The 14,661-nt window shown below is 41.3% G+C and overlaps 2 pseudogenes; one reads left to right on the top strand and one right to left on the bottom strand.

Annotated features, from left to right (window-relative positions):
• The first annotated feature begins 351 nt into the window (after positions 1 to 351).
• On the top strand, positions 352 to 1,243 carry LOC116101203 (annotated as a pseudogene).
• Positions 1,244 to 4,267: 3,024 nt separating this feature from the next.
• On the bottom strand, positions 4,268 to 14,196 carry LOC116101202 (annotated as a pseudogene).
• Between the last annotated feature and the right edge of the window lie 465 nt (positions 14,197 to 14,661).

Genomic DNA, 14,661 nt, shown 5'->3' with positions numbered 1-14,661 from the left:
ATCCTAACCCTGAAGTGACTTCAGGAACATGGACTTACAAAAGGGAACACTAGAAGTCTCTAGCTGATTATCATTCAGGTTAAGCTCTTGAAGGTGGGTGAGGTCTCCAATTGTAGCTGGAAACTTTTTCATACAGTTGTGACTCAGGTCTAACTTGGAAAGATTTTTTTTTAAGCCCAGCATATACATATCAATTTGGGTAACAAGCCTGAAGTTGATCCAGAGAATATGGAAACTTCCATCAAAAGCACAGTGGTTCCATGCCAGTACCCACATCTGGAGTTAAAGCAGCACATGAGGAATGATGTAATTAAAGACCTCCCTGCTTCTTCTTCTCTGGGAAAACACCAAATGGTGGATGACACTGGTGCATTTGGAGGGCTCGGAGGACCCGGAGACCCAGGATTAGGAGACCAGGTGGCTTCCACAGATGGTTTGTCAGCAGTCTTAGGGACCTTGGTTGTGGTTGAGGCTGTGGTTACAGTGAAGGCCATGGGGCTTGTGGAGGTAAAGCTGAAGACAAGGAGTGGATCACTGTTACCAAGCTGAGCCGCCTGGTTAAGGACATGAAGATCAAGTCTTGGGAGGAGAACTACCTATTCTTCCTGCCCATTAAGGATTTGAGATCATTGACTTTTTCCTGGGTGCATCACTAAAGGATGAGGTTCTGAAAATCATTCCAGTGCAGAAGCAGACTCGTGCTGGCCTGCAGACTAGGTTCAAGGCATTCGTTGCTATTGGGGACTTCAATGGTCATGTTGGTCTTGGTTTTAAGTGCTCCAAGGAGGTGTCACTGCCATCTGAGGGGTCATCATCTTGGCCAAGCTTTCCATCATCCCTGTGCAGAGAGGCTACTTGGGGGAACAAGTTTGGCAAGCCTCACACTATTCCATGCAAGGTGACAGGCCGATGTGGCTCTGTGCTGGTGCATCTCATCCCTGCCCCCTGAGGCACTAGCATTGTCTCTGTTCCTGTGCCCAAGAAGCTACTGATGATGGCGGTGTAGATGACTCCTACACTTCAGCCATAAGGCTGCACTGCCATCCTGGGCAGCTTTACCAAGTCCACCTTTGATGCCATCTCCAAGACCTACAGCTACCTGACTCCCAACCTCTGGAAAGAGACTGTGTTCACCAAGTTTCCTTATCAGGAATTCACTGATCATCTTGTGAAAACCTACACCAGAGTCTCTGTTCAGAGGACCCAGGCTCCAGCTGTGGACCATATAAGAGTTTTTATATGACAAAAACTAATGAATTAATTCTGTTAAAAAAAAAAGTCCTTTGCCCTTGTGAGGATAATGTGATTCAAGTGGTGGGATCTTTTAATGCTGAACTTGTTAATGTGTTAATGTTCTCTACAAGGGTTACTCTGGACAGCAAATAGCCCTTGTTAGATTAGACAGTATTGGGCTTTCACGGATGTTGTCAATTTGATATTTTGAAAATACTTAATCTATGAAAATCTTTCAATGTTTGGATAAAATAAGCCAGTAAAATTCAAATGTATTTTTTTCCCAGAAGAAAAGCAATCTTAGCATTAACAGAATGCACAAAAATATCCTGGATAGAAAAATCACATTCCATATGAGATTATTTTGTCGTTGCCATGGAAGGTAGTATAGCCTACTAGTGGCATAAAAGAGATTTTAGATAAATGAATCTGAGTTGTCTTCCACTTGTAAATGCATTAGCTAAATCACTTGTGTTTTTAGATAGATAACAAAAATGCATCTTGGTTAAAATATTACCTCTTCATCAAATGACGTGAAACTTGGATATCCTTATATAAAGAAAGAAATGTGATTCAACCTGGCATGGTGGAGTATTCCTTTAGCTCCATCCCTCTGGAGATATTACAGCAGAGCTAAGCACAGAAGGAGGCACATTCCTGTGAATTCAACACTATCCTGGTCTACATAGTTACTACAGGACATCCAGTGTTATGGAGAGATACCATGTTTCAAGAAACTAAAGGGAAATCAAACATTAAAAAATGAATACATATACCGGGCAGTGGTGGCACATGCCTTTAATCCCAGCACTTGGGAGGCAGAGGCAGGCGGATTTCTGCGTTCGAGGCCAGCCTGGTCTACAGAGTGAGTTCCAGGACAGCCAGGGCTATACAGAAAAACCCTGTCTCGAAAAACCAAAAAAAAAAAAAAAAATACATAATTAACTTGCTAGGAAAAAGGCAATGCCATATGAATCAGAGACCTGAATTTAACAATTGTGAACAACTATCAGAGCAGATTAGCATATAGATTTCAAGGTACAGGGATGATCTAGGATGTAAAGCTCCAGACATTGTGACAGTTCACAAATGGTTTCTTGGGGAAGTAAAGGGATCCTTTCCAACTAAGAAAGGAGTTGAGATGGCCTCAAGAACAGGAGCAAATATTTGCTATAGGTATCTGTTGCAGCATTTTCTCTGTCCAATCACATTAGGACAGTGACACGTCTGTGATTGGAAAAGGAATAGTGAGGTGGAGCTTGAAGTGGAGGAGGAAAAGGTGGAGAGCAGGAAGGTAGCAGAGGATTATCATCATAGAGGCAGAGGAAGATGATGATTCAGACCTGGCACGGTTATAACAACCAGACTAAAGTTTTTACAGCCTTAGGTTAATTGGCTCAAAACACTGTCTTTATCATTTGGCACTGAAATTATTGTATTAGTATCTTATAATTGTGATCCTATTATTATATAAACCTGATTAGATAATTAAGCCTTAAGAGTCATACTTTATTGGGTATTAGGCACTAGATGAATGATTATGGGATGTGTAAAGTGTTGCATGTGAGCTAGATGTTGCAGCTAACTGGGAGAAAATAGCAAGAACCTACTGGGACATGGTAGTGTGGCCTGATGGTACAAGCACTAAAATGTGGTTCAGTGGGAAAGAGATTTTGCGTTGTAGATTCCTTTTTTTTTTTTTAATATTCCCACAACAGATATCTTAGACAGAAGATTGGTATCTAGATTATTTCCAATTAGGAAAAATATCTATATCATAAGAAGAAAGGCAACCTAGTTTGTTGAAAGCAAATAATTTCTCCAGATTTAGGAAGAATCAGAACTGTACAGTGAAATGTGAGGAAATGTCATCCAAGGTCATTCAGAAAAGGAATGACAAACACCTCTGAGGAAGTGCACAGGAAGCTATGCACTGCTGGTGATGGTGTGAAATATTCCACCATTTGGATGTCAATTTGGAGGGTCCTCCAAAGCCAAAACCTGGCCTACCAAATGGTGCGAGTATACCATATTGGAGAGATCCTTGTGTATCAGTGATGATTGCAGCCATTTCTGCAATACATTAGGGAACCAAGCTTGGTGTCCAAAAGCATCATCATGGGCCAGGAAAGCATGATGGACATAGATAATGATATATTTTCAGCCATAAAGAAAACGAAGTTGTTACTTAGAAGAATCTGCATTCAACCTGTGCCAGGTGAGATGCCTCTGCATACAAGAACACATATTGTTCTTGCGGAGTCACCAATCTGAGTTACCAGCACTCTCATGGTGCTTTTCAACTTACCTCAATTCCAGAACCAGGGTTCTAACACCTCTTTCTTCTCTGTGTTGGAGCTACACACACATATTGCCAAAGAATATATACAGAGGAGACATGTAAATTAAAATTAAATATTAAGTGGATGTTTTCAGAAATGGATACAACTTGTCACAAATACATTTATTCAATTCAACCCATTTCAGAAACATTGTCATCCTGATAATTTTTTTTTTGTGCATGGGTGCTAGGTTGTATATACATGAAAGCCTGTATTTCATCTCACAAAATAGCAGGAAGAGTTCTGTTACAGAATAATGACTAAGAGCTGGGGTGAGAGGTTAGAAATGGAAGGAACTGTGGTAACAGCTGACGTGTATTCAGGTTACAGTATAAGTTTTAGGAAGCACCATGTTCAGTGACTAGTACAATGAAAATAAACTCAAAGAGAATAATTTTATTACAAGTATAGCTACTGATGAATTGCTTTAACATTAAATATTATCATATGATATATTTATGTAACATAATACTTGAGCAATCTAGATTTTTAAAATCAAAGTTATGAGAATGAAAACAAATCCTCTATATATACCATGGATTAAAGAATTGACTTAAATTTCTCCAGTCCATTTTACTGTTCAATTTACAGGTATGGCAGAAAATTTGTCTGTTCATGTATATGAACAAACAGTTACATAACTCAGATGTCCCTATGTCACTACACATTCATATAATACTTGAAACTCCATGTACACATATGTATCAGAGTCTACGTTTATCTTTTTCCACACTGAAAAACAATTTGTTACAAAAATCTGGACAGCTCTTACATTGCATAGCCATTGTATTGAGAAATTTCCATATCTTTCTCCCTCTGAAGAAAATGCTGCAGTTTCCAGAAGAGGTGTACTTAGCTGCAATCTCTTGCTCCTGTTGAGTCCTCCTCTTCATGGCGTCCCTCTCTGGCCTCTTTTGTGATGGGTCGTGAGACCACTGGTCCCAGAATGTCAACTTTTCTCCATGGAATTTATTGGCGGCTGAAGTCTTGCAGCAGATAATGAGTTTGAGATTCGGGGGGTGATGGCACCTTGTTCTTGGCAGCACAAAGAGGCTGCCTCTGGAGGGAAGTCTGAGATGATGCTCTATAGTGTGTGGACCTCTAGGTGTCTGACTGAGGCACAGTGCTAATCTGGATATTGGTTACATTAGATCATGTGGCACTGGAAGAAATTGGCACAGCTGGCTTCAAAGGAGCCATCAAAGTTTTGCTGATAGAAGGTGGTTGGGATGGACTGAGTGTGGTAAATTGAGGTGAGTGAAAATGATATGTCTCAGAGTAAGCTGTAGTGGGCTTGTGTGAAGCCAGAGCAAGGGGCTTTCATGAAGCAGGTCTGGCTTGAAGCTGGTCCAGGGTTGGTAAATGCAGAGGTACTAACATGACCTTCCCAACTGTGGCAGCTCAAACTGGGACTGAGATGGACACTCCATGTGAACACTGCACTCTGCTTTTTGAGCCTTGACTGGGGTTTTGTCAGGGCCCTGGCTCTCATGTGGCATATCCTGTAGCATTGCTGTGGCTGGGCTTGGCCCAGGATATTTGTTGCTACTAAAAGTTCCCAGAGCCTGGGAAGAAGTGATGCCAGGTTTCTTCTCACTCTTCTTCCCCAGAGGGTGGAAGACCGGCACAGACTCCAACATGTGCATGCCAAGGTGGGTTCGAGGCTTTTAAAAGCTGCTGTGGCTGAGCTCATGTGGATCCCTCTTTATCTTGGTCTTGGGGATTGTGGGCTTCCCTTCAGGTTTGACTCTGTTCCTTGACTTTTTTAAAGCTCCTCTCTTTTCTTGGAATTATTTTCTCTGGTACATTTGGTCCTGTTTTGTCCTTGTCCCCTAGCTCTGCTGGGCCCAATGGGTGACACTTTGAGAGCTTTGCCCTCCAAGACCTTTGCCATATTGTCAATAGCCCTGTCCCTGGCCCCAACAGTGGCCATAGGCCGTTTTCCCGCCATTAAATCCCAGTTTGATATTTTGGCCTGAGGAGCTTCATCAATCATCTCAAATGCTTCGTGGTCTTTTTTTCCTCACCTGGTCAGAGTGCCTGTTGATGACTCTGAAGTTTTCTTGGGCCTGTTCCCTCCAGATGACAGAGGAGTCTTTAATTCAGTTTCTGTGGTATCTTGGAATTGATCTAGGCCTGTAAGGAAGTTGAAAAGTTGGGAAAGGTGAATATCTGCCACCAGTGTAGTGATATATTCAAAGTCAATAGTAGACACCATCAAACAGTCCAGGATTCCTTTCTCTTCCAGACTCAGCCAGATGCCTCCCAAGCTGGCATTGTCAAAAGCCGACTCCTGTCTCTGGCTCCCAGTGTCAGTGCAGTACAGAGGTTGCTTCAAGTCACGGTGTGCCAAAGGGAGGAGTGATGGGTCTTGGTTTTCTTTACTGCCCTCATTGGCATCCCGAGGCATAAAATGCTCAACTTCCACCTCATGCAGGATTTTAATCTCTGTTTGTTCTGAGCTTGGAGGTGGAGGCAAGGCTAGGAATTCTGAAGGACTATGTATAGGTGTTGTTAATGGCCCGTCCCCATCAACAGATGGTGTCTTCCTCTGGAAAACCTGGTTGCAAGTGATGTAGAATTCTGGACTCTGCAGCAGACAAAGTGTTTGGCTTGAAGGTGACAATCCCAGGAATGGCTCCAGTTCCACCACTGCAAAAGAGTCAAGGAAGAAGTCAGTACATGGTAAGATTTTCTCCTCCTTATGTAGCACCACAAGAAAACTGGTACCAGCATAGTGGACTATTCCTGTGACAACCTGACCATATTTTGTGGAGGACTGTGGAAAGACTTTGGAACTTTGGGCTAGAAGATATATTCCGTGTTAAGAGCTCTATGGGATGTTGTGTTGGAGCTTGGAAGACATTTTTGAGAACAGTGCTGAAGATGGAGGCCTGGCTAGTGAAATTTCAGAGAGAAGATTAAAGACATTTTATCAGGGCCATTTCTATTTTGATTGTGAAGATTCTATAGTTTTGGTTATCTTGGGCTAAAGAATCAGCTGTGATTAACAAGATAACAGAACCACTAAAGCATATCTTTGTGTTACTGGGACTATTGAACTGGTTAGCTTGAGCTCAGAAATTAGTGGTGATAAAGAAGAGACTAGAATCACTGAGGGGAAAGCTTATGGGAATTGTTTTCTGAGAGCACAAAAAAAGCAGTGTTACAGAGATAGCCAAGGGTGTACATTGTGCTTTGGTTGGACTTGGTAATATGTAAGCGTCACCCAGGTTGTACTGGATTTGAAGGCATGAAGCGGTCATGAAAAGCATCTGAGGCTCACCACTCTGAGATGCTGCAGAAGGCCATTTATGAAGGTGCAGCCTTAGTTGCAATTGTTGGCCCAGGACTGAAGGGGACCTGAAAAGAAGTTAAGTCTTGGCACCATGAAGAGTTCCTATGAGAGGCTATTTATGAAGCCTAGTTGCAGTAGGAGAAAGCAGTATTTTGGAGATGCCAGTACCATGAGATGACTGCCATGAATAGAAGAAGCAGTGGAATACAGGTATCTGGAGCCTAAAATACAAGGTGTGTGCTACAGAGCGCAGAGCTGTAGAAGCTACTCATGCCCTTGGAAGAGCCCAGAAGATAATGAGTGGATCCCAGTTATTGGGGAGTTAGAGTTTGGTTTTGCTGTTGATTGTGACTGTGGCCTGTTATTTCCCTCTTGAAGGAAGAAAGTGTTTTAGTGGAGCCCATAGTTAAGGGACTTTGAATTTTGTAAAGACTGTGAATAAATTAAAAGGATTGAACTTTTAATATGCAGAGACTGTGGGACCTTTAAGAAAGTAAGGGTTGAGGCTTAAGAGTGATATGTTTATGTGTCACGTTGAAAAGGGGTCAATTGTACTGGCTGTTTTTGTGTGTTAACTTGACACAGGCTGGAGTTATCACAGAGAAAGTAGCTTCAGTTGTGGAAGTGCCCCATGAGATCCAGCTGTGGGGCATTTTCTCAGTTGGTGATCAAAGGGGGTTGGGACAATTGTGGGTGGTGCCATCCCTGGGCTGGTAGTCTTCGACTCTATAAGGGAACAAGCTGAGCAAGCCATTAAGAAATAATCCTCCCTGGCCTCAGCATCAGCACCTGTATCCTCACCTGCTAGAGTTCTAGTCCTGACCTCCCTTGGTGATGAACAACAATTTGGCTTCTGCAGCCATGGGGAAGGCATTCCTATGAGCTGTATGCTATGTTTGCAGAAAGCTGGTAACTGCTCTGTTGTTTATTATATCCATGCCATGTCACATTTTCTCAGATGGTTTTGAGTGTGTGGATGCATAGCCAACATGGTAAGGTCACAGAATTCCCTTGGTGTGTAGTCTTTACCTGCCTTCCACTTTGTATAAAAAGATGCATTCTCTCTCATTTCCTTGGAGCTTTACAATTTAGGAGGGTTATTTTTCCCTGTGAACTTGTGCCAACAGAATTATACAGACAGCCTCAGAAGCCTGGAGTTTTATGTGGGTTTAGGCATTCAAATCCAATCCAGGCAAGAATTTCAACAACAGAGTCTTTCCTCCAGCCCTATGTTTCACCAGCTTCTTACAAATAGCATGAAAATTGATTTAAGAAACTGAAATCTTTGGGCATGGATGTGACTCAGTATTAGAGAACATGTCTACATAATCTTATAATTTTCACCTTGGATACCCTCTGAATTACACAAGAAAATAAAAAAAGAAGAAGCATTTTGGCTACCTTAACAGTGGTATATGCACTGCACTGAACTCACTATATTATTTTAAGTTTAAGAGAATGCCAGGACAAGTGTTTGGAATCTGGGAAGAATATGTCCTTTAGGACAGATTCTCAGCCATTTTGCTCTGGAGAAAGATTTTGACTTTTGGATAATCCAGCTGACCCTACACACACACACAATCCATTGGTGTCTACTATAGCTCTGAGCAACATACCAGGAAAGAGTTTATTACAATGTGGTTGGGGCATGAGACTGATCACATTGGGCAGTGATGTGTGAGTGTGGTGTTCTGGGTGGGAATCACCTAATTCAGTATGGATACTACTCATTATGCCTTGTATTAACACTAATGATAGAGTTTGAAGGTGGGGCTGGAAAGCCATAGTTATACTTAACTTGGAAAGACCTACATTTTCCCTTTGTGTGGGATGTCCATTACTGAAAGACCAGGGTCTCCTTGGAGTGCTGATCCCACTCCTTCCCCTTCTGGGTCTATACTTACTAGGAAGACTGTTGTCTGGCATGGCTTGAGCAGATGTACTGAGCACAATACATGGTGGCTTAGGTAGAGAGAGGTGTTTGGACATTTCTTGGCTGAATCTCTTTTAGCATCATCATCATCTCTGGTGGTGGGGCAGAGGCCTAACTCTCAAGATAAGAGGCAGAGCAATAGACATGAAAGCATTGCCTGAGTACTCCAGCTATCAGAGGGCCCAGGTTGTTGTCTTAATAGTAATAGGCATGGGTATCCTGCTGGTAAGAATGTACCAGGCTGTATCATTGATTTATCACCACAGGTATGGTGGCCTGGTCTGGTCAAAGCTGGCAGACAGTGTTGGATAGAAAGGGCTATGGCATTTAGATTTAAAATTTTATCACACTGTACTGACATAGATAAGAATGGTGTCCCGGTCAATGATGTCACACTGAATTCTTAGAGTGCAGCCACCCTCCTGTCTGTGCTTCCTGAGATATCCCATTCAGGAATACCTGGACAGGAGAGTGTGGAGTTCTGACCTGGCTCTGGTCAGTCAGCACTGTCAGCATAGTTGTGCTAGCATGTGGGTTGAGGTAGGCATTGCCCATGAGTGGGTAGAGAGAAGTGCTGGATTCTGATGGCAGGAGCTGTGCTGAACTCACTGCTGGGATGGAGACACTGGAGTAGTTGCCCACCGTTCCAGAGGGTGTGGAGTTATTCAGCACAGGTAGAGAGGGCTTCAGAGTGCTTTCTGTACCCCAAAATGGTGTACTTGGGAAATTTTCCCTAGGGAGGAAGAAGACAGTGGGAAAATTGGATGGATGCTTTCTAGAGTCATGTGGAGAGCTATCTCCAGTTTCTACTGTCTGGGAGAGTGAGTCTAACTCCAGTGTTCCTTCACACATTCCATTTGCAAAAGTTCTAATTAATTACTGTACTGGAGAGGATGATAGTCACTTGATACCTGTTCTTCTTGTATGGGCAATTAGTGCCTTGTTGACTTGATAACCTCTAAGACATGTCTCAAACTCTACACCCTCCTGTTTGGGTATTCTTGAGTGGGATATTACAGGAAGCACTAAAAGGAGGAGAGCTGCACTCCGGGAATTCAGGCTAATCTACGCAGTCTGTTTTTACCTGCTTTGTCTTACTCTCATACCTACTGTGATATGACCTTATATCTGGGTCCTGTAACAGAATTGTTCAGAGGTAGGAGAGCCTTAGACAACTTCTCATGCCCCTAAATTTGCCCTGTTCTGTGCATATCTTATGTAGAGAGACAGGGTCTCTCTAGTTACATAATGCAGGCCTTAGAAACTCAAAGACTGGCCTTGGCCTGTCTCTGCCTCCAGAATAATGCTATCATAGATGTCTGCCAATGCCACCAGGCTTACTTTTTCAGAGTACTTTTATTCTGAGCTTTAAAAAAAAGATGTATCAAGGACTTCATATATGAATACTGGATTTACTTAATTACCCCTTCTCCCTTCTAAGTCCTCTTGCGCCCCTACCATTCCTTCTATAATTCATGACCTCTTATCATTTAAATTTACCTATTAGACACAGATATATATATATATATATATATGTATACATATATACATGTATACATATATATATATGTATGACTTTCTACGTTTAACTGATAATATTTCAAGGTACTTTTGTGTTTAAGGCTGACATATTGAGATTTTCTATCATAATAGAAATTCAACCCCATATAAGACTGATTCTTCCTCTGTTACTTGCCTATTACTCTTCAGAAGGGAAGCAATGTGAGAATTCCCTGTTCTATGTCAGTGTTGTACATAGATCAAGTGACTGTGAAGTTGCCAGCCCCAACTGATATTATCCAACAAAACCAGTGTACATAAGACTTATTGAGCTCTTCACAAGATGTGATTGATTGTAGGAACCAGGGAGCAGAGTGGGATCGTGTCCTCTCTATGTAACAGGGAATCAGCATCCAGACAAACCTCAACACTGTGGTTGTCTAGACAAGACGTGGGAAATCACAGTGCCTTGATTATTTTGATTTGAAATCAGTGCAATATTTGGTCTTAAATGATCTCAGTGTTCCTATAGGATAATCTCTGAGTTTTTGACTTCTTTGAAATCTCTGTTTTCTATCCACACATCTTTATACTTTGGACTTTTCCCTCTCTCTAGTTCCTATGGGTCTCTTTCATATAGCAGCCATAAGGTTTATTAAAGTACATTAACTGTCCTCACAAAGTGCAGTCCCCTTTTAGACTCTGCCACATTCTCTTTTATACCTGAGATAGATTCAGTTCTCTAAAACATGGTAATCACTCTCTTTCTGTATTTTTTATTTTGTCTGTGTCACGACAGGGCTATGGTAGTCCAGGGTAGACTTAATCTGTTCTTCATTATTTCAACCACTTCATGATGTGTTCATGGATGACGTTGTTTAAAATACCCACATATATGAACACAGGTATGCCACCATACCTGTGTGAAAGATGCATTTAGAATAGCACTTAATTGAACAGTAACAGAGAAGCAGTAGTGGAGAAAGACTATCACAATCATGGTATTGACAGCTAGAATCTTCACACCTTGTTCTACTGTATGTTTCCATTAAATTTAACACCACCAATAATTACCTTTAATTTTTTTCCTGTTCACTTGCCTCTTAAGATACAACTATACTGTGCTCAAAGCATATACTCTAATCTCCCTGAAGCAGTTGAAGAATCAGTTGAGAGTAACAGTCTGTCCAAAGTCACATTCTTAGTAAGAATCGAAGCTAAATGTGCCATTCAACTTGAGATATCTCTATATCTAGTATCCATAGTCTGCTGAGGATTTAAACTTATACTAAAAATAAGGAAAGACATGATCAACATTTTAAAGTTTCATTCCTTACCTGATATGGTCAGGGCAAGGGTGGGATAGACTAGCAGTAATCCATGGAGCAGGATAAATGGTTGTCCTTAATTGATCTTCTCACCAAACTGGCCTTACTGTCCACTAGCAGATAGTGCTCACTGGTCACAAGTGGCCTGTGATTCAATTTGCTTACAGGTAGTTCCATAGAAACCCCAAGATTCTACCAGATGCTGGTAGGGTAGGAATGAAAATGATGTTATAAATCAGGGAATAATCAGTGGGAAGGTAAGATTCTGAGTTAAAAGACAAGATAGGGTGGAGAATATGACAGGAGACCAACTGAAGCCGTGAAAGCTGAGGTGTTAGCTGGTTAAAGGAAGTAATATTGTGGCATAGCTGTCCCTATTACTATGACAATTACCCTAAAAGATCATGGCAATGCTTTTATAAAGTTACTTGATGAGATGTCCTGGGCAGAGGTCTTATAGACCCTAAGATACCAGAGATCTTAGATACCTGTCTACAGTATCCAGCAATGCTCTCAATCAACATAGATTGAGAAAACGAGATATTTCATATAAAACCAGATTTAAATGCCTTTCCACTAACCCAGCTCTACAGAGGATAGCAGCTAGAAAAGTCCAGTGCAATTAGTTTAACTACACTCAATAAAACACAAAAATAAATACTTTCACACTATTAAAACCAATAGAAGACAAACAAACACACGTGCATGTGCACATGCACACACACACGAACGTGCACATACACACACTCAACCAATACTAACATCAAAATATCATTAATTAACATTAATTGGTCATTAATATCTCTCAACATTAGTGGACTCAATTCCCCAACAGACAGACTATTAAAATGATTGCATAAAAGAATCCATCATTCTGCTGTATACAAGAGACACATCTCACCAATAAAGATTGTAATTATTTCAGTATAAAGGGCTAGAAAAATCTTTGCCAAGGAAATGGCTCCAAGAAGTAAGCTGCAGTAGCCATTCTAATATCTAATGAAATATACTTTCAACTGAAAGCAATCAAAAGAGACAGGGAAGGACACTTCATACTCATCAAAGGAAAAATCTACCAAAAGAATATCTTAATTCTGAATATCTATGCCCCAAAAGCCAGTGTACAAACATTTATAAAAGAAACATTACTAAAGCTTAAATTGCACATTGAACCACACACATTAATAGTGGGAGACCTCAACACACTCTTCTCACCAATGGACAGGTTAACAAGACAGAAACTAAACAAAGACATAGTGAAAATAACAGAGTTATGATTCAAATGGACCTAACAGTTATCTATTGAATATTTTACCCTAACACAAAAAATACACCTTCTTCTCAGCACCTCATGGAACTTTTCTCCAAAATTGACCATATAATTGGTCATAAAACAAATCTCAACAGATAAAGAAGGTTGAAATAACCTTATGCATTTTATCAGATCACTATGGATTAAAGCTGGACTTCAACAATAACAGAGACAACAGAAAGCTCACATATTCATGGAAACCTCAGGTTTAGCCCACCACCTATGAGAGATAGTGGAAGAGAAAGGATAGAGAGGAAGTGGGCTTGTTTAGAAATGGTTCTTTGGAGCAATTCCTATCTCTGTTGTTTGGAAATAAGCAGTTCAGTTCACAGGTTAGCAGTCCAGCTTGATCCACTTGTAAAAACTTCATGGACATAACAGCAGTCCAATTCGGTAGTTTTCGCATAGGAACCATGAATCAATAATGGTAGCACTACCTAACAGAGACAGACAGGCCTCAACCCCAGCACAAGTCAGCAGGAGGGACCAGCAGGAATGCCAGAAGAAGATTGCCTCTCTCAGCAAAGCACAGATATGCAAAGACAGGAGACCAACAAGCATTTGACAGCTAGCTTGTAAGCAAAACTAGCTCAGCATCCATCATTGTCCATCCAGTCCTTTTTATACTCCCTCTAAACATCATGTGTCCTCCATGTGTCTTGCCTCATCAAGTGAGTCTGTCTTAGCTGGTATCACTCTGCCAATAAGCCCAAGTACACAGAAGTAGCAAGAAACTGCACCACACCACCAGAAGTTTTTTTTTGATTTGTTTCTCTCTATGGAGTCCCAACAAATAGAGCTCAAATCTCAGTGAAAAGTGGACCAATATATGCCTGTCATTAGTGAAGTATCCTTGATCACATGTCCTTTCTTGTTCTTGCTTTAGTGGCACTGATCCAAGTCTGGAAGAAGAAAATAAAACAAAATTAATATAGCTAAAAAATTACGTCTGAAGTTTTCAAAAGCAAATTTCAGACAAGGGATAACAGTGAACAGAAGATACATCAGTATAGTAGAGTCTCTTAGCGATATGGAGCCTCAATTGCCTTCATCAGATATTCATGTGAAAATGTATGTGGGGCCTTTTCTTTCTTTCTTTTTATTAGATATTTGCTTTATTTACATTTTAAATGCTTTCCCCTTTGCTGGTTTCCCCTCTGGAAAAAAAACCTATTTCCTCCCACCTTCCTCTGCTCAGCAACCCACCCTCTCCTACTTTCTCACCCTGGCTTTTCCCTACACTGGGGCATCGAGCTTTTGCAGGACCAAGGGCCTCTCCTCTCACTGATGACCGACTAGGCCATCCTCTACTACATATGCAGCTGGAGCCATGAGTCCCACCATGTGTACTCTTTGTTTGGTGGTTTAGTCCCTTGGAGTTCTGAGGTTACTAGTTAGACTATATTGTTGTACGACCTGTGGGGTTGCAAACCCCTTTAGCTCCATGGGTCCTTTATCTCCTTCATTGGGGACCCTGTGCTCAGTTTAATGGATGCTTATGAGCCTCCACTTTTGTATTAATCAGGCACTGGCAGAGCTTCTGAGGAGACAGCTATACCAGACTGCACTTGCTGGCATCCACAATAGTGTCTGAGTTTGGTAATTATATATGGAAAGGATCCCCAGGTGTGGCAGTCTCTGGATTGTCCTTCTTTCAGTCTCTGCTCGATACTTTGTATCCACGTTTTGGTCATCCTTCCTTTTGAATTTCTTGT

This window comes from Mastomys coucha, unplaced genomic scaffold, assembly GCF_008632895.1.
Source record: "Mastomys coucha isolate ucsf_1 unplaced genomic scaffold, UCSF_Mcou_1 pScaffold21, whole genome shotgun sequence".
In the NCBI taxonomy this organism is placed as follows: domain Eukaryota; kingdom Metazoa; phylum Chordata; class Mammalia; order Rodentia; family Muridae; genus Mastomys; species Mastomys coucha.
Note: the sequence above shows the minus strand (reverse complement) of the source record. Positions and strands in the feature narration are given on the sequence as shown.